Genomic DNA, 24,367 nt, shown 5'->3' on the forward strand with positions numbered 1-24,367 from the left:
CACTGTCGCACGACAGTAATGTCAAACTCTAGTCAGCCAATCATTACCGATATGTGTGGACTAGTTGACTGTAAAATATTACATCCCACATGTATTCTTAAAATGAGATTTAATAATGATATTTAAATCATGTGATCGCACTATTGTTGAGGACACATTTCCCAACAATCTCCCACTTGTCCTCGACAAGTGTGCGTCACCAATTCTCTTGTCCTATTACTATCTCCCACTCAATGCAAGGTGTCTTTCGGGTCGTACTTGCAAGTGATCATATCGAGAGTGGTTTCCTTGATCTGGAGAATAACTGATTGACCGGATTTATCTATCATAGATACCTTCCGAGCGTGGCCACGCATTTCCAGTTCATTACTCCTCGAGTGGCCCTGAGATATTGTTTTAACCCTGACAAGGGGGTGGACAATTCCTATCGCACTTATTCCCTTCGACTAGCCACAGCCATCATAACCCAAAATATGCCCATTTGACCCCATTTACGAAGGTCATAGTAACACAAATCAAAGTTAATCTGATACTGTGCCATCTTTGGCGAACAGTCTTTAGTCAAAAGAATTGACTCATTAGAATACTATAGCAGCTCTCGCCACGACCAGGCTATATAAATTGCCAGAACTCTATAAGCGGTCATAAGGCCCGACAGTGTGTTCCTAACGGTCTCTGCCTATGTGATCGACTAGTCATCTCACATGACTCTATGGCACTTGAACTTGCCATCAATCGCATCACACTCTAGTCACTTCGAGACGTCACCTCATACAAGCGACTATGGGCTAATACTATGTTAATCCGGGTTCACTTTAACGGGGTTCAACGTTGTCTCTACAACCCGTTTGGATGTAACAAAGTATAATAAAAGAGTTTTAAAGTAAAACTCGAACGACAAATGCGATTATCACATATGAATAGTCAATGCCTGATTACTATTTCATGTTCTATAATCTAATTTGATCTTGTACGTAGTTGTTCATTTCAATTCAATTGAAATGACATGACTCATCATGTTTAGCCTTTGAGAAGGCTTTGGTTAGTAGGTTTTATCAATTTCTTGTACCTTACTCAACCTTACTACATACTCGTTTTCCTTCGTAATGTATACATTTGCATTACAAAACTTTCTGAGTACGTGTCGAGATCCAATCAAGACATAGGCCCTCTAGCCTAAGAATGGCTCCCACTGTTTTCACAATTAATGCGGGACTCATCCTTCTTGCACATCTCATGATTGCAAGTGTACTCAATTTCCGTTATAAATATCTCTCATTGTTCTTTATTGCCTAGAACGATTCTAGAAAATCTACTTCTTATTTAACATTGCCACAATGGTATCTTAACAATCCTAATGTGTTTTGATTATGGTTTTGTCGGAAACCATGCGCAATCTCAATTGTCAATTGTCATTTGTGTAACACCCTTACACAAAATTGCATCATAAACACTTTGCATCATAGCCTTAATGCTTCTGCAAGCACTTAAGGGTAATCTTTATGGCTTACTTGGTAAAGATTACTTAAATTCGATTTTGAAAAATAATTCATCATACTCGAAATATATGAAGTGTTATACATCATTACTTATTTAATTGATCCGGCAGCGGAAGCAAATGGAATCAATCAAATATGTTCAATTTAATTGAACTAGTCATGAATCTTATCAACATAAGACTTCTTATTGACGCCAATATCATGTAGATTTATCTTCATAAATCTGGATATTAAAGATGTATTATATTACTCCAAAAGTCTTAAATCATTCTCAATGATCAATATGTCATCCACATATCGGACTAAATAAAATTTCCGTAACTCCCACTAAACTCCATGTATAAACACAACTTCTCGACTTATCGAGAAAAGTTTTATAACATGATCAAATCATCGATTCCAACTCATTGATTTCCTACTTAAGATTCTCTCTTAAGTTTCACATTATCTTAGGATTGCAAGAATCTATAAAACTCATGACATGTATTGAATACATACCTTCTTTTGAAGAAGTGGGTTTTAGATTCACATGCTGTATGCGTAACCTTTTAATGAAACACAATCCCTAAGAAGATCCAAATAGACTTAAGCATTTCAATTAGTGCAAAACTCTTTGCAACCAATATTGCATTGAAATCGCTCTTTATTAGTGCAAAATCCTTTGTCACTAATCAAGCCCTTTTGCTTCGGATTTTCATGGCTCTAAGCCTTGTATTGAGTTGTGACTTAAACACTCTTATGTAAGTCATATGTTCATTACTTTCTAGAAGTAATCAACTTGAATCAAACAATTTCTTTTGTAAGTTATAAGCTCTTTACTTTCTTAAAAGTAGCATGAATTCATCATTTTTAACAAGTGACGAATTTAACCTCCTAGGTTTTGAAGAAACAATGTCTTACACAAAACGTCTCATGTAGCAAAGAAAGACCAGTTTCTTGCGACATAACATTCTCTGTGGCATTCTTTGTGGCTCTTGAATAATTTCTCCCACTCTGTCTTCTAGAAATAAACTTGTATTTTAGAAAGACAGCTTCACGAGCCGCAAACCCGTCGTACTCGTGATAATTGAAAAAGGGAAAAAGGAGCATTTGTTTCTTGTGAAAACTTACAAACTATTTCGGCAACCCTTACCATTTCATATCTCATATGATTCGATTTAGTGGAAAAAATAATCTAGACAAAATGATAAAATCCCCAAAAGGATCAAGTAACTCAAAGTAACTTGATCGAAGTCCAAACCTTATCGAATAGCGTTTGAATTCTTATCCAATCATACATTATCCCATAATGCGTGTTAAGAGAGATTAATTTGTGATACTATATCACAATTCATTTGGCTTATATCAAAGTCTTCACTTTGATAATCCCATCACGACTAAATCGTGATTCCTTGAACTCTTTTAAATTCTTCAAAGATTTCTCTATTTACCTTATTAAGTGAACATATTGGTGTCAACTTAAATCGTTGGTAAAAGATGATGATCAACCTATTTTAGATCGATGATTTACAACCTCGATCTCCTTTTCAACCAAAAGGCACGAGACATCTTGCTTTGAATACAAGATACGCATATACCATTAACAATCTAATGGTTTCAAGAGTACTCGATAACTCTTTGCGTTTATCATTCCAAAATCTAAAGTTTGATCTTGGGTTACCAATTTTGAGTCTTGCATCATCTTTATGATATATCATTCTAGTTTGGTTTAGAATATACTCACCTTGATAATGGGCTAGCCATTAATCAAATCGTGGTGTATAGGGTCACAATAGTGAAACGTCTTTTGTATCTTAACAAGTTTGTATTCTTATTTAGAGTTTATGTACTTAATAGTCACAATTAAGTACAACTCCAAACCCAAAAACTAGATTTAGTACACAATGACTCTATCTCTCGACTTCATTGTTGCTAGTCGTCATTTTTCTAATCATCCTATGTATCAAACATAATGATGAAAACCACCACCGGTTTCTAATATTGACGAAGTAGTACTAGCAAAATTTATGTTTAATCAAATAAACATTTAAAGAAGAAGGTCCCATTAGATGTCCCACAACTAACTTGTTGATTCTTCAATAATTTGGGGTAGTTTCCTTTCTTGTGTCCAACATTTAAGACAATGGAAACTTTATTGGTCGGGATTGATAGGTTTAGTATCGTCATTTCTCAATGACTTTACTTTTAACATTACCTTGTATCAATTCCATTATTATCTTTACTTCTTGAACCTCGTCCTCATCTTAACGGTTTAAGAGAATGCTCCCACTCATTTCAATGAGTCTTTGCTTTGAGAAGCAAAATTGAATTCATGAAGATTACTCTTCATTTGTTCGTTTTAGTCTTAAAACTTTCATTGAAGTGGTTGCGTTATTTTGGTCAATTACGAATTCTGAAAATCTAATCACCAAAACAATTTATCGCTTCAAGGTACTTAACTCAATTAAGTATATGAAACATAATCCATTGTAAGTAGAAGTGTTAGTCAAGAATCAAAAAACCTGTTTGATAATGAATAACTTTAATCTATACTCTTTACAAGAGATTCTTAGCAATGGTTTGTTTGAGGTTTTAGAAGCAAATTCAAATTTTTTCTTTAGTTACGATGTTTTAATGGAGATTTGTATAAAAATTGAAATGATATCGTATATGAATTGTGGTAAAGAAATAGATCAATATAAAAACGGAATAGTGGAAAACTTAACATTTATCGTTTTAATAATACTTGTAAAATGTATGATTTAAACAAGTTTTATGCATTTTTCTAGTGACCTCTACCCAACTAGATAAATGATTCCATGACCCAAATTCATATCAACTTAGGCACAGGGTAGCCGATGAAACCTTTATCAATATAACTCGGTGGATTAACCTTTTAATCGATTCTACTTTTAGAACTCTTGGTCGATAAAATTACTCTAATGTTTATCTATAGCCCAAAACACATCAACAAGGGCACGGGGTAGCCGATGAAACCCTTATCAATAACTTTTGTTGAGTTCAATCCAAATTTCGAATAAATGTGTCCATTATCCAAACCCACATTAACTTAGGCACGGGGTAGCCGATGAAACCCTTATCAACATGAATTCGGTGGATAGACATTTATCACCCACTTCCCCTACGTAACAAGGTTTGTACCCCGGGGTAGCCGAGTGCACTCCCTCGCGAAATAGGTTTTCATGGTTTCTACTATTTGGTAAGGCTATGTCTCAATTGATTGTTTTAGCGAGAGGTCATGTCAACTCATTATCTATCACGTTTTAAGTGAACTAAAGCGATGAACTACGATAATTTTAATTGACACGGTCGATTATCTCGATAAAAGAAGATGCATGTTTTAGTTATGGCGATTTAGCGATGCATGCGACATAAAATAAAATGCAAGCATAAAAATAAATAAATCCTAGTATGGCCTTTCCTAAAATAGAAAAACTATTTAACTATTACATATTCGGAAACCAACTCCATTGGTCCCTTGAACTTCGGTTGTGACACGCATCTCGAGGTAACACCGTCTTTATGTATCGCCATTCTTGAAGAAATCCGTCTTTGGGAACTCCGGAATGAATAAAATTACATAATAAATTACATAATTTACTATTATACATTTGTAACTAAAATAAAATAAATCTATTAAATTACAAAACGGTGATACGAGATCACAATAAAATTACAACCGAATCGATATTCCCATACATTTCGGGAAATACCAATTAAAAACTAAGGCCATACTAAGTAAAATTACATAATTCAAAAATTACATAAATTAAAATTATGACAATCATAAAGAAAATGCAGCATTATAATATGTATGAACATGCCCAATTTTATGCTAAATCGCCTTTAATTAGCCAATATCATATATTACTCGGTTTTTACGGATTTGCGTGATTTCAACATTTTACAATCACAAAAATTACATAAATTCATATTTATGCATAAGTTAATTACCCTAACCTCTTAGGACTCAAAATTTAGTCTTCACTAATTATTTGACCATAATTAACTCATATTTATAAAATTGTTCATTAATGGACTAAAAATTACAAAAATAAGCTATAAACTTCAAATAAATCACAAAATTTTAAATAAATTCAAAATTTGAAATTTAAACTCATGAACATTCTGGAAAAATACCATGACACTCATAATGTTAAAAACCTTAGGTCAAAAATTTCGAAATTTTTCCGGAAAAACAATGTTGCGGTTTATCGGTTTTTAATAAAATAATCATAAAAAACATGGGAAAAATTATATTCATTAACTTTTAAATTTTAGATCTGAAAAAGATAATAAAATGCAACATATAACGTTTTTCCTTAGTCATAGATAATGTTTTATTACTTTTTCACTAATAATGTCACTATTTATGCTATTTTTCTTCAAAAATCCATAAATCATGCAAAAAGACTTCATTATAGCCCATTATTTTACACACATCTTGTAAAATTTCATGTGATAACATACTAAATTTCTATGACCAGATTCAAAATTTATCTCATATTAACCTATTTTTCTCCTAAATCCGAATTTAATAATGAAAAATTCATTTTTCGAGCATAACAAGTCCAAAAATTATGAAAATTTACAGGTTATCTAAAAATAATATATGTGACAACATATCCAAAAATCACTGGAAAATTCGAAGTATAGCTAATTTTAGACCGAAAATGACATTTTTACTCATAAAATCACATTTAAATGCCTTTATTGTATAATATGAACAATAAAAATCCGTAAATTAACCAAAATATCCTAAAAACATTTTAGGACCAGAAATTTAACATGCATAAATTAATTTCGTGATATCTCATAATAACACAAATTATTCAAGTTTTATATGTTATTCTTATAACTCGGAAAAACTTTTAACCGATTTGCATGCAAACAACCATGGCTCTTGATACCGATTGAAGGAAAAGTAGATCTATATACTTAACATATTCATATATGTTTTAATTTAATTTGTCATAAAATTAACAAGTGATCTTATGCATGCAAACAATATAAAATATAGAGAAGAAATCAACATCTTACATTGGATGTTTCGGATTTATGGGCACAAGTGAGTTCACCTACTCACTTGTTCTTGAGCTTCCAAATATTGGATGAACAAGGTTCAAATTAGAACCTCTCCCAAAAGCATATACCCAAGGAAACTCATAATAAACAATACTATTTAGATCTAGTAATAATATTAGTTTTACTATAAAATTGACACAAAATAAATTGTATTTTTACTCTTGAAAATTTCGGTCAAGAGGTGGTATTTTGTGAGATTTTATTTCTCTAGAATTTTACAAATTGTAGAGAGTTTCTAATTTTCTTACTCTAGAAAATTTTGTATCCAAAAGATGAATGAATATCTTGAAAAGAAAAACTCTCTTTTCTTTTCTCATATGGTTGGCCGAAAAAGGCCTTAGGTAGTATGCCCAATGCTTTTTATTTTTGTTCTTCTCAAAAGCTTAGGTTTTGCATGGCTACTTGTTAGCTTCCATCATTGTGTTTTCCACTTAACAATTAACACAATTTTATTCCACTAACTCCCTCCATTATTTCGGTACATTCAATATAAAATGGATGGTCCATTTTATTTCGTCATTTGTCAATTGTAACATATGTGACATGTTACTTGACATATGAAATTGTAATGTATTTTTAACATATTAAAAATCAACATACTCATAAAATATGTCATATACAAAATCGACTAGTAATTCGTAATTACTTGTACCAAAATGGTTTCCAAATTATAAACTACAACATTCTGTATTTATAATAATTTATTCATTCCGTTTCAATTGTTTCTGTAAACAATAATTTCATCTAAGTAATAAAACAATTCGATTACTTAGACCGTGTCTTATTTAATCATATTTACAATAAGATACGTAAATTATACTCACAAAATTATCCGTCAATTTTAAGCAATTTAATTAACTCGTATCGGTATACGATTAATTAAATAATCAATTAAGAGTATTTCCCTATAGGTATGACCTAAGGGGATCAACTGATCACCACCGTCGCACGACAGTAATGTCAAACTCTAGTCAGCCAATCATTACCGATATGTGTGGACCAGTTGACTGTAAAATATTACATCCCACATGTATTCTTAAAATGAGATTTAATAATGATATTTAAATCATGTGATCGCACTATTGTTGAGGACACATTTCCCAACATTTAGTCCCCGAATTAGCCTTGTTCCCATGCTTTTTAGTGCATATTTAGGTCATTTATTGGCTTAAGCCCTTTGTTTTGCATATTCTTTGAGATTTAGTTCCCTTGGTAGGAAAGAAGTGCAAACCTTGCATTTTCATGGCAAAATTGAGCTAAATTGATTGAATTCAATGACCAATCATCAAAGAGAAGACAAGACTAGAAGGCCTTTGTACATATTATAGTAGATGGGAAATGATGAGGAAAGATCCTGGCATCTCCGACAAGATCCCCGAGGATTGTTGGAAGAAGGAGGAAGAAAAGAAGAAAAGAAGAAAACTGACGAAGAATCCGAGCGGCTTGACCCTCGGGACGCTCGTCCAAGAAGGCCAGAATCCGAGCGTCCGGCCAAGGAATCCGCTCGTCCAACAGCCAGGCAATCCGCTCGTCCCACTGCCTTGGACGCTCGGATTTTGTTACAGCAACTTTTTGTTTTCTTCTTGTTCTATGAAGGATGCGCATATTTCGGAAAGACCGGCAAAAAGGAGACCGGCATCTCTTTTGAGAGGAGTGATTCCTCAAGGACTTAATCGTCATTTAAGCCCTTAGTAAACCCTAATTTATGTACCTAATCCCCACTATAAATACCCCATTAGTCTAATTAGATAATCATGTTCTTCTTAACAATCTCTAGTGTAGTTTATATCATTATAATCTCTTTTTAATCTTGTAATCAACTTTTAATCAAGTCTTAATACAAATCTCATTTCCTTAATTTCTCTTTTGTTCATCCTTTATTTTGGGTAATTGAAGATTATTTGGGTTATTATTGGGAGATTGACAACCTTCCAATCAATCATCAAGTACTTCTATTATTCTTTGCTTTATTATTGGAATCATTAGTAGGTGTAATTCTCTTAATCCCTTTTTAATTATTGTTAATTATCTTCATTTATTCATCATGTCTTGCTTTGTTAATGTGATTAACAACCTTGTTAACATGCTAAGCTTGATAATGAGTGAGTAGTTTCCTTAGCTAGGGTTAATGGGTAATTAGGGGAAATCAACATGGAGAATGATTCATGCTTAATTTAATATGTTTTCATAGTTTATTTGCTTGCTTGTTGTGATCTCAACTTATGCACATGTTATGTTTGATGAGATGAAATGCGAGCATTTGAATCCTTGCATTTTTTTACCCATCACTTACCTTTTCAATGAGACTTGTAAGATATAAACCAACTCGAGTCTCATTAGACCATGCATATAGTTGAGAAGGGAGGATTAAGTCGACTTGTTGGTGTTGTACAATCTAATCGATTCGGCTCCGGGACCCAAACCTTCCTAGGATTGTAAGATATAAACCAACTCGATCCATCACAACAATAATTGCTTGCTTATAATTTGAGAATATGTTTGTATGATCAATTCCAATGAATCCCATATGACCCCATGACACCCTAGTGCCTTTTATCAATTGTTTACATCCCTTTTTAATCATCTTGCTTGTTTACTTTTATTGCTATTTAGTTTAGTGATCTTCTACTTCAAACCCCAAATTGTGACACCCCTAGACACCGCTACTTACAATTGAAAATCTTACTTCAATACCCGTCTCTTGGGATCCGACCTTTACTTGCCTCTTTACTAATAGTAGAGTTGTTTGTGAAGCTATAAATATTGTTTTGGTCTAGGTGCTCCTAACGACAAGTAACCGAAAACTAAACCTCCAAGTGAGTACGACCATAGAGCGTTGACTTGTGATGTAGTGAGCTTTAGTTGGTGTGTTACTTGATCTAGTTGAGGCTACTCGATCGAGTAACTTGGGAGCTCGATCGAGTAGAGGTCACACGATCGAGTAAGTTGGTTACTCGATCGAGTAACGGGTTTGCAGTGGGGAATTATAAATCGATAATCGTGAAACCCCAAATCATTTCCGCACCTTCTTCCTAAACATAAATGCCGTCACCTCCTTTCTCCTTCAACATAACCCTTTCCTTGAGGTCCTTGGGGATGCTTACACCATGGGGATGAAGTACTTGAGTCGGGTAGCGATCTTGACGCCGGACTGCTATGTATAGGTATGTTATCGTCATCATCATCGTCATCGTTGTTTTCAGTTAGGTTGCTAGTAATAGTGATTGATGGTTGTACTGTTGGTATAGGTGATTTGCTTGGTTGATTGGTATCTTTTGGTTGGACGCAGGATCGCTGCGGTTCGCTAAAGGTGTGTTCACCTACTCAGTACTGTTGATTATCTAGAGAGTCTGTTGATGTTGTTTTGTTGGTTTAGTGTCAATATTCATGATTGGTTGTGGTAGTTGGTTGGACTTGTGTTGTTTTGATAATCGTTGTTGTGGTACAGCTAATTTTAATGGTTTGTCTGTGGTTCTCGAGGTGCGCCCTCGGCTGAGTGGAGTCACTTGCTTGAGTGGCTACACTCCTGTAGTTCGCCCTCCGTGGAACCCGCCACGGGAGGGGATGTGCACATTAATGGACATGGGTTTATTGCTCGGATAGATGAGCGGGGCTTAGGTGGGAACGGCTGCGGTCCCCCACTGGCAGGACTGGTCCGGTGGACAGTCAGTGATGGTGGTTGGTTGTAGGAGATGTGATGTGTGTGTTGTTGTACTTGCGTTGTGTCTATTTTTGTATGTTTGCTCCCTCAGTTGCCGACCTTGTGTGGTTTTGTTTTGTTGTTTGTTTCTGTTGTGTCTGTCGTGATCCATTATGGTGAGTAGTGAGTCTTAGTAGGTTGTGGTTTGGATCATAGCTGGGTGCTTGGCTGGATGAGTCTATCACGAGTCAAGACAAAAGTAGTTCACGTAGCTGATAGTGGTTTTTGAGCTGTATCTTTTATATCGTTAGTCTTGTTAATCGCATGTAAAATAACTTAAACGTTCTTTTATCGACATTTGATTATTACTGTCCTCGGGCAACCGAGATGGTAACACCCTTATATGCTGGGGAAGGTCTTGTTAAAGCCCCTTGGTATATGGAGGTGTCACAAAGTGGTATTAAAGCGATGATTTTGGAACCTGTAACAAATTAACCTAATGAACGTAGAGAGTCTAATAAAATGAACCTGGTGTATGTATGTTGGGAGCCCCATCTGATGCTAGATTTTGGGTGAGTAGGCGTCCTCATTTAAAAATCATGGCCTCATTATGCTTAAGCCAGTCACCGGTTATCGGAATATTGAGTCGGGGAATTATGTGGCTAGCGTGTATAATGGTTATGATAAGTTCATTTCCTATACATTTTAACCTCTTATATTAGTTTGATTTTACATATCATTTTAGCACTTATCAAAGTGTTTTTAAGCTAATATTGTGTTTCTAGTGCAATTGTGTGTTCAAGTGTATTTTGTAGGAAAATGAGCTAAATGAGTTAAAGCACTATAAAATGTGCTAACACTAGAAGCAAGGCTAGATATGAGAGCAAGATTGGACTAAATGTTGCAAGTGCATGAATTTTGCATGAAGAAAGTGTTGGATCAAAATGAAAATGCAAGCAAAATCAATGTGCAAGTCAAAGCCCAAGAATTCAAGTCCAAAATGTGGTGGGAAATTTGGATGCTAAATAAGAGCTTAGGATGCCAAAATACTTAAGATGCCCTCCTTAATGCTCTTAATCACACTCATAAACAAGGCATTAAAGCACCAACTTTGGATACCATGAGCATTAAACCAAGAATTGAAGAGAAAATTAAGAGTGTGCTTAGGATGCCATTTTGGATCCCTCTACAAATTTTGCTCTCTTATTTCCTATATAAGGGGTGCTAATCACACACCTTTACATACCACCATTCACATATATTTTTATTCCGAAATTCTCTCTAAATATTAGTAGTTTAGTTTAGCTTGTATTAGTTTGTTACAACATTTCTATTATCAAGTTCAAGATTTATTCCAAGTTATTTCCATTTGCAATTGTTCTTCTATTTTCATTCAAGGTAATTTTATCTTTATTTTAATTATGTTATTTATCATTTTATTTAGCATTAGTTTAGTTTATATTTTCATAATGTTAGAATAATTACCTTTGTCTAGGGAATAAAGGAAGCCATGCATGATTAAGTAATTTGTAAATGTTAAAATAAGGATAAGTTAATATTGTATAATTGTTTCTATCACATGTTTGCACCATAATGTTTAATCTATGTTTAAAGGCCTTATTCATCGATTAAGTTTGTTCATTCGTTCTAAAGTCGAGAGGGCGGAATTGAATTGGACTAAGCATGTGTAGTAGGACGACCTAGTCATGGACGAGAGTTTCTCTAGGACCCGGTCTATGGTTGATACTAATGCCGTAAGGTGGGTATCTCTAAGCCTAAACATTTACCGCAAAATCAACTTCCTAACTTAACTTAAACATTTACGTAATTAGCATGTGTGACCCGATCTCCCTAGACAATTTCTTTTTATTATTGTTTTCATTTTATTTGCATAGTCAACCAATCAATCAATCAACCGCATCGACTCAAGATAAACTTCGCTCCATAACAATTAATTAATAACTCCCGTCTCTTTTGGGTTCTACCCCTAAGTACTACATTCATTTGTTGTCTAGGGAATAAATATTATCTTTGTATAGGTGTGCTATAGCCTATCAAATTTTGGTGCCGTTGTCGGGGAGACAGTTTTGTTTGTTATTTAGTTGTTGAATTTTATCTTGTTTTATTTGGTCTCGGGGAACACTTGTTCCTTTAGATTCATCTCACCGTTTTGTTGTAGTTTTAGTGCCTATTTTTATTGGTGATAAAGCTATTGGCCTTACATAATGAGTTACAAATTCACCCCACAACTCAAAGATGAGCCTTTTCCTGACTATCTTGACCGATTCTACTACTTTTGCGATAGTCTCATCTCCTTTGGACATGTCCTTGATGGGGATTACTTGGGTCATTTCGTGCTTGGCGGCATGGATTCCGAGACCCGTGGACTGGCTCTAAAATTGAGTAATGAGAATCTCTACAACATGATTGGGCCGGAACTTTGGAATTTCTTAAATTTCATGGCTTCCGAATGTCGGGAATTAGCACGCCAATTTCATTATTGGTGCATCGAAGAGTAGCTTAAAGTTATACAGGCTCGTTTGGGAAAAAATTCTCAAGAGAAACCGAGACGACGTGAGCCTATCTTCTCTCATTTTGCTTTTTCACCTCCCCAATGTGAGTCTTTTCAATCTAATGATTTTGATTTATTGGATGATGATGATGGTTCGATTTTATCTTTTAAAATCTCCCCTAGTGTCATTCAAATAGAAAATGTAGAGACTCATGTTTATGACATTAACCCCATAGTAGATAAGTCACCTTCTACAAATGAATTTTTCGAGATTCCTTGTGATTCTAAGAGGTTTCTCCCGAGTCTTTTGACCCACTTGGCAATCCATTTGTAGAGGATGTTGTTGATCAATTCGAGAAAGATAGAGGGCTAAGCGATTCTGATATGGAAATTAAGTGGGATGAACCCCCTATTTTTGATGACCCTCTCTTTTTTCATTCTTTATGCCACCCATTTGAGACCATATATGATTATAATTTGTGCTCTAACGATTTATTTTATGATCTTAAGCATGATGCTCCATCTCTTGCTGACGAGTAGAGTGATTGGGTGGTAATATTTAAAGTCTCTCTTGCGCCCATCGATAAGATTTATAAATTTTTACCCTTGCTCTTTCATGTTTTAATCTTATCAATTGCGTACATATGTTTTCATGTTGCTCATGCGCAGATATACGATAGACTTCTAAGGGTATTGACGTGGTTTTTAGAGGACGATGGAGGATCCGTTAGAAAAAACTAGTTTGTTTTTGTTTTATTTCAATTTTTACGCAATTTCATTAGGAATAAATTTTAGACTAATTAGCTATTTTGAGTTGTGATTTGTAGGTGTTTGAAGAGGAGAAGAGGCGTTTTGAAGGATAGCATACTACCCCATGTTGTAACCCCGTTCGGGGTCGTAATATTTCCAAAAAAAAAAAAAAAAGTCAACGGTCAACCCCGATCGGGGTCGTGACTTTCTTCCTTTTTACGCGTTTTAATAAAAAGACTGGATATGCTAATCTTTTCCTTATACTTCAAAAGCAAAGGACGATACTTCTTATCTCTCTTTTCTTCATTTTTAAATCAAATCACCTCCGAAAACCTCTATTAGCATCAAGGACAAAGTACCCACCGGAATGTTGACCAATTTTTTTTTATGAGATGCTAAGTGGAGGAATCCCCCAATGTTTATACTAGCTTGGGGGGGCTCGTTAGTCTAGTAAGTTTTGTTTCCTTTGCATTTTAGTTTATTTCTCGCAACCCATTAAATATGACCTCTTGTCCTTATTGTTTATGTGCTTTGCGCCATTTTTATGGTTTAGTTGGGTAATTTGATTGTTGGCACATTGAGGACAATGTTGTGTTTAGCTTGGGGGGAGATTGCATTCGCATATTAGTTAGTTTGCATTTAGTTATTATAGATTTAGTGATAATTTTTGAAAAATTTGTGTGAATTTTTGTTTCTAATTCTTTGCTTGTCCTACTTATGCCCTCTTGCATATCCTAATGATTGCTTAAGGTAATGATTTATTATTTTATGATGAATATTGCTACATGGGGATGTCTTGACATAGTAGGTGGGAGATGGAAAATGAACCGAGTAGGCTTGATCTTGACTATTGGCAAGCTACAAATTTGGTAAGGTAGAACCTCTTTTGACCGATACATCCATATCCGGTCTCTTTTAGGTGAGTGTAGGTGTCTCCATATAATGTGTGTTTCATCAAAACGCACAAGTATGGTTTTCATGTCATCTCTTGGTAAGCATGCATTCATTTGTTATAGCATTTTGGAGTCATTCACATGATATAATTGCGTTTTTGACCCCTTTCATAAACATTTTCCCTAGCTACATTATAACTTGCCTACCCTTGTTGAGTTAGTAGTTTTGTTTTGGTTTGTTTGGGTGCTCAATTGGGATTTGTTTCAAAAGTTCGGAAGTCATGTGAGCTTGGTCTTAATGCTCAAGAAAAAAAAATGAAAATGATGAAAGAAAAAAAAAAAGATGATGGTGAATTGAAATGAAAAAAAAATCAAGAAAAAAAAAGTTCCGAAAAAAAATGAAAAAAGCATAAAATGAAAAAAAAGAAGTATGAATTGAAAAGAAGAAAAAGAGAAGAAGATGTTGATATGAGAAACTATCATGCATTATTCACATATTTTGGAGAGTTATCTTATGATTTGAATTGCAAATTGGGTTAGAATTGGGATTGACCATCCTTACATTTGGTTTTTGCTAGCTTGACCTTAGTTCCACAATCCATAATTCATTTGTTCCCCCTTCTTGCCCATTACACATTGCCTTCTTCCTACCCATTTGGCTTCTTTATCATGCTTACATTTGATTGTTTTGGCTTACTAGTCTTGATTGATTACCATATTAGATTGCGGGCACATTGTTATAGGTTGAGGATAGTTGAGTGTTCATTCACAAAATTGTCCTTTCACATATAAAAGAGTTTGAGTTCCTCGTGAGAGTCCGAAAGTCAAAAGATCATGCAAGAGCCGAAAAGTTTACTTGAAGTCGACCAAGCTACGCCATCGTGTAAATCTCAACCATGACTTTGCTTATCCTTATGCCCATGTTGTTTAGGTATTTGAATCATTTTGCTTGTTAGCTACTTGGGATTTGCATTGTCGGGATGATCTTGCTTGAGGACAAGCAAGGACTTAGCTTGGGGGAGTTTGATAAGTGCATTTTCTATACATTTTAACCCCTTATATTAGTTTGATTTTACATATCATTTTAGCAGTTATCAAAGTGTTTTTAAGCTAATATTGTGTTTCTAGTGCAATTGTGTGCTCAAGTGTATTTTGTAGGAAAATGAGCTAAATGAGTTAAAGTACTATAAAATGTGCTAACACTAGATGTAACACCCCCGTACACCTGGATGCCTTACCAAGGACCATTCCAGTGTATGAAGGTGTCACCATCTCGGTTTCCCGAGGGGGTAGATAAAATTACACAATAAAAGAACGTTTATAAAATATTAATGTACCTTATACAATACAACTCTGTACAACCCTTTATACAAAAGATAAAGACTACTACAACTCATGTTACAGTACTTCTAGACTGATAGCGTGATGACTCGATCCCTCCAATCCTAGCAGCCACAAGCAACAGTACCTGCTAAGCCAACTGCTCAAAATCCCTGAATGGATCACCGCAGATACCACAAAACAACACGGGGTCAGTACTGACTAACTAACAGAAAGGCACGCATACAGAGTAACCAGCTGATCATCCTCCAAAGTAACCGACTACACACCGAAGTGTGTAGCCCTGCCAGATTACTCATCACAACAAGTTATCCACTCCGCCAGTGGGTGACCGCAGCCCATCCCCACCTAGTCCAGCTCATCAACGAGCGACTATCAATCCCTGTCCCTTAATGTGCACATCCCCTCCCGTGACGGGTTCCACGGAGGGCGAACTAGGGTGTGAAGCCACTCCCGCAAGTGACTCCACCACAATCACACACACAGCAACACAGCTGTCACAACATCACAACCGTCACAACACAGCCACACCAACACCGGCAAACAACACCGAGCCTCCAATGATCAGCAGATACAACAACTATAAAACATATGCAATCTCAATCGATTAACAGTGCTGAGTAGGAGAAACCCTACGTCATCGCAAAATGTGAAAGACATCCATACACAGCCAAGCAAGACTCCAATATGCATCCTACAACGATAACCATCCCCCATTATACAGCTATCCTCGAATCTATCAAAGAAGACACAAGGCAGAGACTTACCTAATAACACGCATCGACGACGATGTAGACCACAACCACGCACGCAACCTTCCTAAGAAAATCCCGTCTTTCCCATAATGGAGGTGTAGGCTAACTATATGAGAGTGTATAGGGATAGGGGTGGTAGGAGAGAGTACCAGGCTAGGGTTAGAAAAAGAGAAACTGTCGGGAAAATAGGGAAAAAGAAATGAATCTTGCGAACTTGTGTTTTATATTAACACGTCGACAACGGCCATACTAGGTCGAGTACTGGAGTACTCGGCCGAGTAGGCTCTACTCGGTCGAGTATAGGCGATACTCGGTCGAGTAGCCTCTGATAGGTCGAGTAAACAATCCTATAAGACTCATGTAACAAGCCTGATCCCTCACCCATTCATCCCTACGGTTTGTCTTGGTCAACAGGGTCGGTCAATAGAGTCCTTGAATATCCTGGGTATTACAGTCTTCCCCTCTTAAAAAGAATAACTTCGTCCCCGAAGTTCAGCCCACACGTCACTCACCACAAGATTACGCACTATGACACCATCCACCTACATAAAGGCATAGGAACTCTGGCCATCCTGACACTACCACCACACCACATTATTCAAACAACAATCATCTATCACAACTATTCTTCCAAGTATTACCGGCCAACAACTATCACACACAAACTTATGGGAAATAATGAATTTATATGCACCCCCTTGTTAAAAACAGCGCTACGACTAGCAATAATACACAACTACAAAACAATACCCAACCACAACATTCCGCACACCCATACAGAGTGGTTCAACGCACATTCATATCACTTGAATATAACATAGATACAACTTCAAGGGAACGTAAATGTAACTTCAATAACCTGTAACGTGAATGTAATTCCGAATACTAACATACATAACATACATGTGATTTCCAGTATTTAGGCATAATTTAATCATTTGTTTCCGCGACATTACTCTTCCCCTCTTAAAGGAACTTCGTCCTCGAAGTTCACCACTAACCACTTCCCGTAACCACAATTAACACATACGTCATGACTGCGACATTACCACAAACTGTAAATGACCTTAATTAATGTTACAAAACTTAATCTATGGCATTACTCATTTGTGACCCATAGCAACAGAATAATATGGCAATTAAGTATTCTATATACATCTAAAGATGATGTTATCGAATGATAGAAGCTTTATTCTTTAACTTGTCATTTTAGTCATATACCGACCGCCAGTTTCACTCATCCAGTTGGACCTGTTATAACTGTAACCAAACATATGTACGTATAACACTCGTGACAGCTACAACATCTTCTGGTTATTGCGTTACACCTTGATATGACTAGTGCCATATGACTAACCTTCATAAATTGATATGTTATCCAAGAAATTACATACATGTGGCGTGATCATAGTCCATTTTTGGACAATTGATTACACTAAGCGACACTATGAAGCACCCGCACACTCAATCATACAAATATTCACATAAGCCTTACAATTCATAATTATCAAACATGTAAGGTTCCTATAACAGTAGTACTCGGCCGAGTATGGGGGGCTACTCGGTCGAGTAAGCTCTACTCGGTCGAGTATAATTGTATACTCGGCCAAGTATAATTGTATACTCGGCCGAGTAAGCTCTACTCGGTCGAGTAGCGTCTACACTCGGTCCAGTTTTAACAGGCAGAGAGCTATGCAATTCAACATAACGCCTTCTACGAACTTACCTGCAACCAAACTTACAACCGCAAAGCCAAATATAACCAAATCCAACACGTCTCCACACGATAAGCTATAATATAGAACGACCTTATGGCCGGATACAGTCATCCAACAGTAGGTAATAAATCCAGAAAATAAACATCCAACACAAAAGAAACCAATCCAGGAAATACAACAAAAGGATAAAAAGCCAGGACCCTCCTCCATGTTATCGTGACCACCTGCACCTGAAGTACCTGCACCTGCTCCTACCCGTTCCTGGAAAGTCTGCTGCTGCTGAGTAATCCCCTCCTAGCTGGCTGCCGTAGTTGGCTCCCCATGGTCCCGCAAGGCAGCCAAACTTTGTCTCCTCCGGTGGCCTCCAGAAACCAGGGTCAACTCCGTAGCTGTGGAAGACTCCCGTGTCCACTCCAGGTCCTCTCCACCAGACAGGCTGTGCTAGCTGAGTCCTTATGCCCTGGTTATGGGCCATCTCGTGTATATTGCGGAGCACCAAAGTAGTGGAGATCCGCTCAGCCAAGTCACTCGGTTGCATCCTGGAGTCATGCACGGTGCGGTAGGGCGAGTATTGGTAAGAGTAGGTGTCAGGGGCTGAGTAGCAAGGCTCGGTCACAACAGGATCTGCTCTAGACTGTCTGACCCTACGACGCTCACGAGGTGGGGGAGGTGCCTGCTGCTGTCCCTCAGGCACGGTGACCGGCTCAGGTATGTCCAAGAGAATGGTAGGATCAATCAGATAGGTCTGGGGCTCAGGCCTAGGTATAGCACAGGGTTCCCACTCAGCCAAATGGTCAACAACAAGGAGATGGGTGGGGTCAGGAAGTACCATCCACATAGATCCCCTCACTCTCCAGGCAAAAAACCCGTCATCCAACTTCCTCAACCATCTATTCTGACGCCAATACTCATCCCCCTCTGGAGGTGGGGCCTCAAAATCAGCCAGTCACTGAGCTAGGCGGATCACTATGGCCCCGCAAGCAATGTGTCGGGTCTCAGACTGTGCCATACGCTCCAGACTAGAGCACACTACCCCTGGAGCACTATAATAAAACGGCTTCCTACGGTGAAAGTTAAGGTAAGACATAAGTAACATAACCTCATGAGAATTAAGCTTACTCACATCATCTCTCGCATACAACAAATAAGTCATCATCCTCAGGAACATACGAAGGGAAACATGCAGCACATCATTGATCAGCATAGCACTGGCACTAGGGGTAGGTCGGCCAGTCAAGAAAGGAAGGTAAAGAGGGGCACCACTATTCTTAGCCACATCACTCAGGTATCCCGTCCCCTCCTCTTCCAAACCCAGATGGCCCGCAAACTCATCCAAAGTCAGCTCGTGATCCTCATTCATGAGACGGAAGGAGACGGTCTTCTTCTTCTTATCATACTCATACAAGCTCAGGAATTCTAAGGTCAGATGGGGGTAGGACTTCTTCCTTAAGTGATATAACCCCTCCATTGCAAAATTGTCAAATATATGAATTATGTCTCCCCTAATCCCCAAGGTCTCTAAAATATCGGGGTTCACACACCGAGTAGGTCGGAAAGGATGCCTCATCAAGGCTGCAAAGGCTCTGCGCTGCTTGAAATCAGAGAAAACTACCGATGGATATGCCTCCACCGGTGGAACTACAGGTCCACTGCTTGACTGACCCGTCTCAAGTTGGACATTAGGAGGGTCCTCTTGTTAGGTAGGCCATGGTTTTCACCATGCTGCAAAAGGCAACTCTTTAACAAAGGTGCTAGGCACACCAAAACTTTACCAAAAGATGGACCGTTTTTACTTGTATAAAAATTTTGAGACGATCTTTTAATAAAAAATTTCTCAGTAAATCACCTAGTATTTTAGTCAAAACATCAATACTTTACTCAAAACACCTTTTACCAACATCAAGAGGCTCAAACAAAAGGCAAGGTATATCGATTTAGCAAACCCTAGAACTTAAAAATCCAATTTAAACCAAGAAATTGCTTTAATAACCGTATCATAGAGGTTTATATATGATTAAATCCAAAGAATAACATGAAGAGGACTTAATTTCAGTTACTTATGATGAAAATTCGAAATATTAGCAAAATCATATCATAACTTCGAAAATAAAGGGAGAAATTGAGTTAAAACCTTACCTTGAATTGATTTGTGGCAAGTATGAACAAGTTGAACACCAAGAATTTACCCAAAGAGCTTGAGGAAGGAGGAATATGGGGTTTTAGAGATAAGGAGATGAAGAGTTGGGAGGCGTAAAAAGGAAAGAATGGGACGAAAATAGGGTTTTTGTATAACCCGGTTAGTCCCCGATTAAACAGTACTCGGTCGAGTACTTAGTATACTTGGCCGAGTATCGACTACTCGGTCGAGTTTTCGAGAACAGTAGCTATTTTAATTTCTACAAAATGGGCACTCGGTCGAGTACCTTCATACTCGGCCGAGTGTAGTCTACTCGGTCGAGTATGAACTTCTACTCGGTCGAGTTTCCAAGAATTGAGATAGAATTGAATCTTTAATGTTCCTGTAAAATAAATAGCATAGTTCGGAGTTCTGTGCAACCGGCTCGTCACTTTTATAGCTTAATTCTACCACATAGACACGCATCAACACGAATTTTTGGCACACCCATTACCAAATCAATCATCATCCCAACCTACACATCCTACTTTGCTATAAAACAATTTACATGTCATCCTAAGCACATGTAAATAGTTAACTACTGTACTTGCAAGGTTAAACTCATATACCATATTCTTACACATCCCGCTAATTCCCTTACACTTACCTTAAATCAAACATTTACAAGATAACAATCATCACATAACACAACCATTACCAAGCACATTAACTGACTTACCCCTGGTCACATCTTGCAACAATTCATTCACAATTCTAAGCTTTCCCACGCACATAGAGACACATCATCCTAACCTCAAATGCACACAACGACCATCACAGAGTAATTACTCTTACTAGCTACCCCTTTTTCTTTTCCCTTGTCTGGCTTAAGCTCGATGGGGCCATGATTTTGAAATGAGGGCGCCTACTCACCCAAAATCTGGCATCGGCTAGGGCTCCCAATGCACATACACCAGAATCATTTTAGTTGTCACCCTACATTCATTAGATTCATTGGTTCAGGTTCCAAAATCCTCGGCTCTGATACCACTTTGTAAAACCTCCGTACACCAGGATACCTTACCAAGGACCATTCCAGTGTATGAAGGTGTCACCATCTCGGTTTCCCGAGGGGGTAGATCAAATTACACAATAAAAGAACGTTTATAAAATATTAATGTACCTTATACAATACAACTTTGTACAACCCTTTATACAAAAGATAAAGACAACTACAACTCATGTTACAGCACTTCTAGACTGATAGTGTGATGACTCGATCCCTCCAATCCTAGCAGCCACAAGCAACGGTACCTGCTAAGCCAACTGCTCACCATCTCCGAATGGATCACCGTAGATACCACAAAACAACACGGGGTCATTACTGACTAACCAACAGAAAGGCACGCATATAGAGTAACCAGCTGATCATCCTCCAAAGTAACCGACTACACACCGAAATGTGTAGCCCTGCCAGATTACCCATCGCAATAGGTAATCCACTCCGCCAGTGGGTGACCGCAGCCCATCCCTACCTAGTCCAGCTCATCAATGAGCGACTATCAATCCCTGTCCCTTAATGTGCACATCCCCTCCCGTGACGGGTTCCACGGAGGGCGAACTAGGGTGTGAAGCGACTCCCGCAAGTGACTCCACCACAATCACACACACAGCATCACAGCTATCACAAGATCACAACCGTCACAACACAGCCACACCAACACCGGCGCACAACACCCAACCTCCGATGATCAGCTGATACAACACCTATAAAACATATGCAATCTCAATCGATTAACATTGCTGTGTATGAGAAACCCTACCTCATCGCAAAACGTGAAAGACATCCATGCACAGCCAAGCAATACTCCAGTATGCATCCTACAACGATAACCATCCCTCATTATATAGCTATCCTCGAATCTATCAAAGAAGACACAAGGCAGAGACTTACCTAATAACACGCATCGACGGCGACGTAGACGACAACCACGCACGCAACCTTCCTAAGAAAATCTCGTCTTTCCCATGATGGAGGTATAGACTAACTATATGAGAGTGTATAGGGATAGGGGTGGTAGCAGAGAGTAGCGGGCTAGGGTTAGAGAAAGAGAAACTGTCGAGAAAATGGGGAAAAAGAAATGAATCTCGCGAACTTGTGTTTTATATTAAGACGTCGACAGTGGCCATACTCGGCCGAGTACTGGAATACTCGACCGATTAGGCTCTACTCGGTCGATTATAGGCTATACTCGGCCGAGTAGCCTCTGCTAGGTCGAGTAAAAAATCCTATAAGACTCATGTAACAAGCCTGATCCCTCACCCAATCATCCCTACGGTCTGTCTTGGTCAACAGAGTCCTTGAATATCCTGGGTATTACACTAGAATCAAGGCTAAGTATGAGAGCAAGATTGGACTAAGTGTTGCAAGTGCATGGATTTTGCATGAAGAAAGTGTTGGATCAAAATGAAAATGCAAGCAAAGTCAATGTGCAAGTCAAAGCCCAAGAATTCAAGTCCAAAATGTGGTGGGAAATTTGGATGCTAAAGAAGAGCTTAGGATGCCAAAATACTTAAGATGCCCTCCTTAATGCTCTTAATCACACTCATAAACAAGGCATTAAAGCACCAACTTTGGATACCTTGAGCATTAAACCAAGAATTGAAGAGAAAATTAAGAGTGCGCTTAGGATGCCATTTTGGATCCCTCTACAAATTTTGCTCTCTTATTTCCTATATAAAGGGTGCTAATCACACACCTTTACATACCACCATTCACATATATTTTTATTCCAAAATTCTCTCTAAATATTAGTAGTTTGTGTTTAGTTTAATTTAGCTTGTATTAGTTTGTTACAACATTTCTATTATCAAGTTCAAGATTTATTCCAAGTTATTTCCATTTGCAATTGTTCTTCTATTTTCATTCAAGGTAATTTTATCTTTATTTTAATTATGTTATTTATCATTTCATTTAGCATTAGTTTAGTTTATATTTACACAATGTTAGAATAATTTACCTTTGTCTAGGGAATAAAGGAAGCCATGCATGATTAAGTAATTTGTAAATGTCTAAATAAGGATAAGTTAATATTGTATAATTGTTTCTATCACATGTTTGCACCATAATGTTTAATCTATGTTTAAAGGCCTTATTCATCGATTAAGTTGGTTCATTCGTTCTAAAGTCGAGAGGCACGGAATTGAATTAGACTAAGCATGTGTAGTAGGACGACCTAGTCATGGACGAGAGTTTCTCTAGGACCCGGTGTATGGTTGATACTAATGCCGTAAGGTGGGTATCTCTAAGCCTAAACATTTACCGCAAAATCAACTTCCTAACTTGACATAAAAATTTAAGTAATTAGCATGTGTAACCCGACCTCCCTAGACAATTTCTTTTTATTGTTGTTTTCATTTTATTTGCATAATCAACCAATCAATCAATCAACCGCATCGACTCAAGATAAACTTCTCTCCATAACAATTAATTAATAACTCCCGTCTCCTTTCGGTTCGACCCCTAAGTACTACATTCATTTGTTGTCTAGGGTATAAATATTATCTTTGTATAGATGTGCGATAGCCTATCAGGTTACGTTAGAAATATCTGTGATGGAGTCTTTATGAATGTTAGTAGGTGTAACTGTGATGAAGAACTGTGTAAGTCTGTGGTTTAGTAGAAGTGTGTATGGAAGTAGTGGAAGTGGTGAAGTGTTTATAGTGTGTGACAGTGTTATGAGATGTGGCAATAGTAATGTTTTCTAAATCTTTCTATGCGTGCTAGTTATGAAGGAAATTGCAAGTCTTGAATGTGTGATACTAAGGAGTTGTAAATTTTGGCATGCGTGTAATTACATCATGGGATGGTAAGTTTTGTATTGGATGGTAGAGCTTCTCAAGTGATAATTAGAATTGCAAAAGATGAATTGTTGAGTACTTTTATAGTATGGCATAGTTAGGTTGGGTAATCTAGTTGATAATTTGTTGTGACATGACCGAATTGTCAGCAAACTCGGATGGTAAATGATAGTTTAATGTTAGATGAATGCTTAGAG

The sequence above is a fragment of the Silene latifolia genome, chromosome 2 (genome assembly GCF_048544455.1).
Source record: "Silene latifolia isolate original U9 population chromosome 2, ASM4854445v1, whole genome shotgun sequence".
Taxonomy (NCBI): Eukaryota; Viridiplantae; Streptophyta; class Magnoliopsida; order Caryophyllales; family Caryophyllaceae; genus Silene; species Silene latifolia.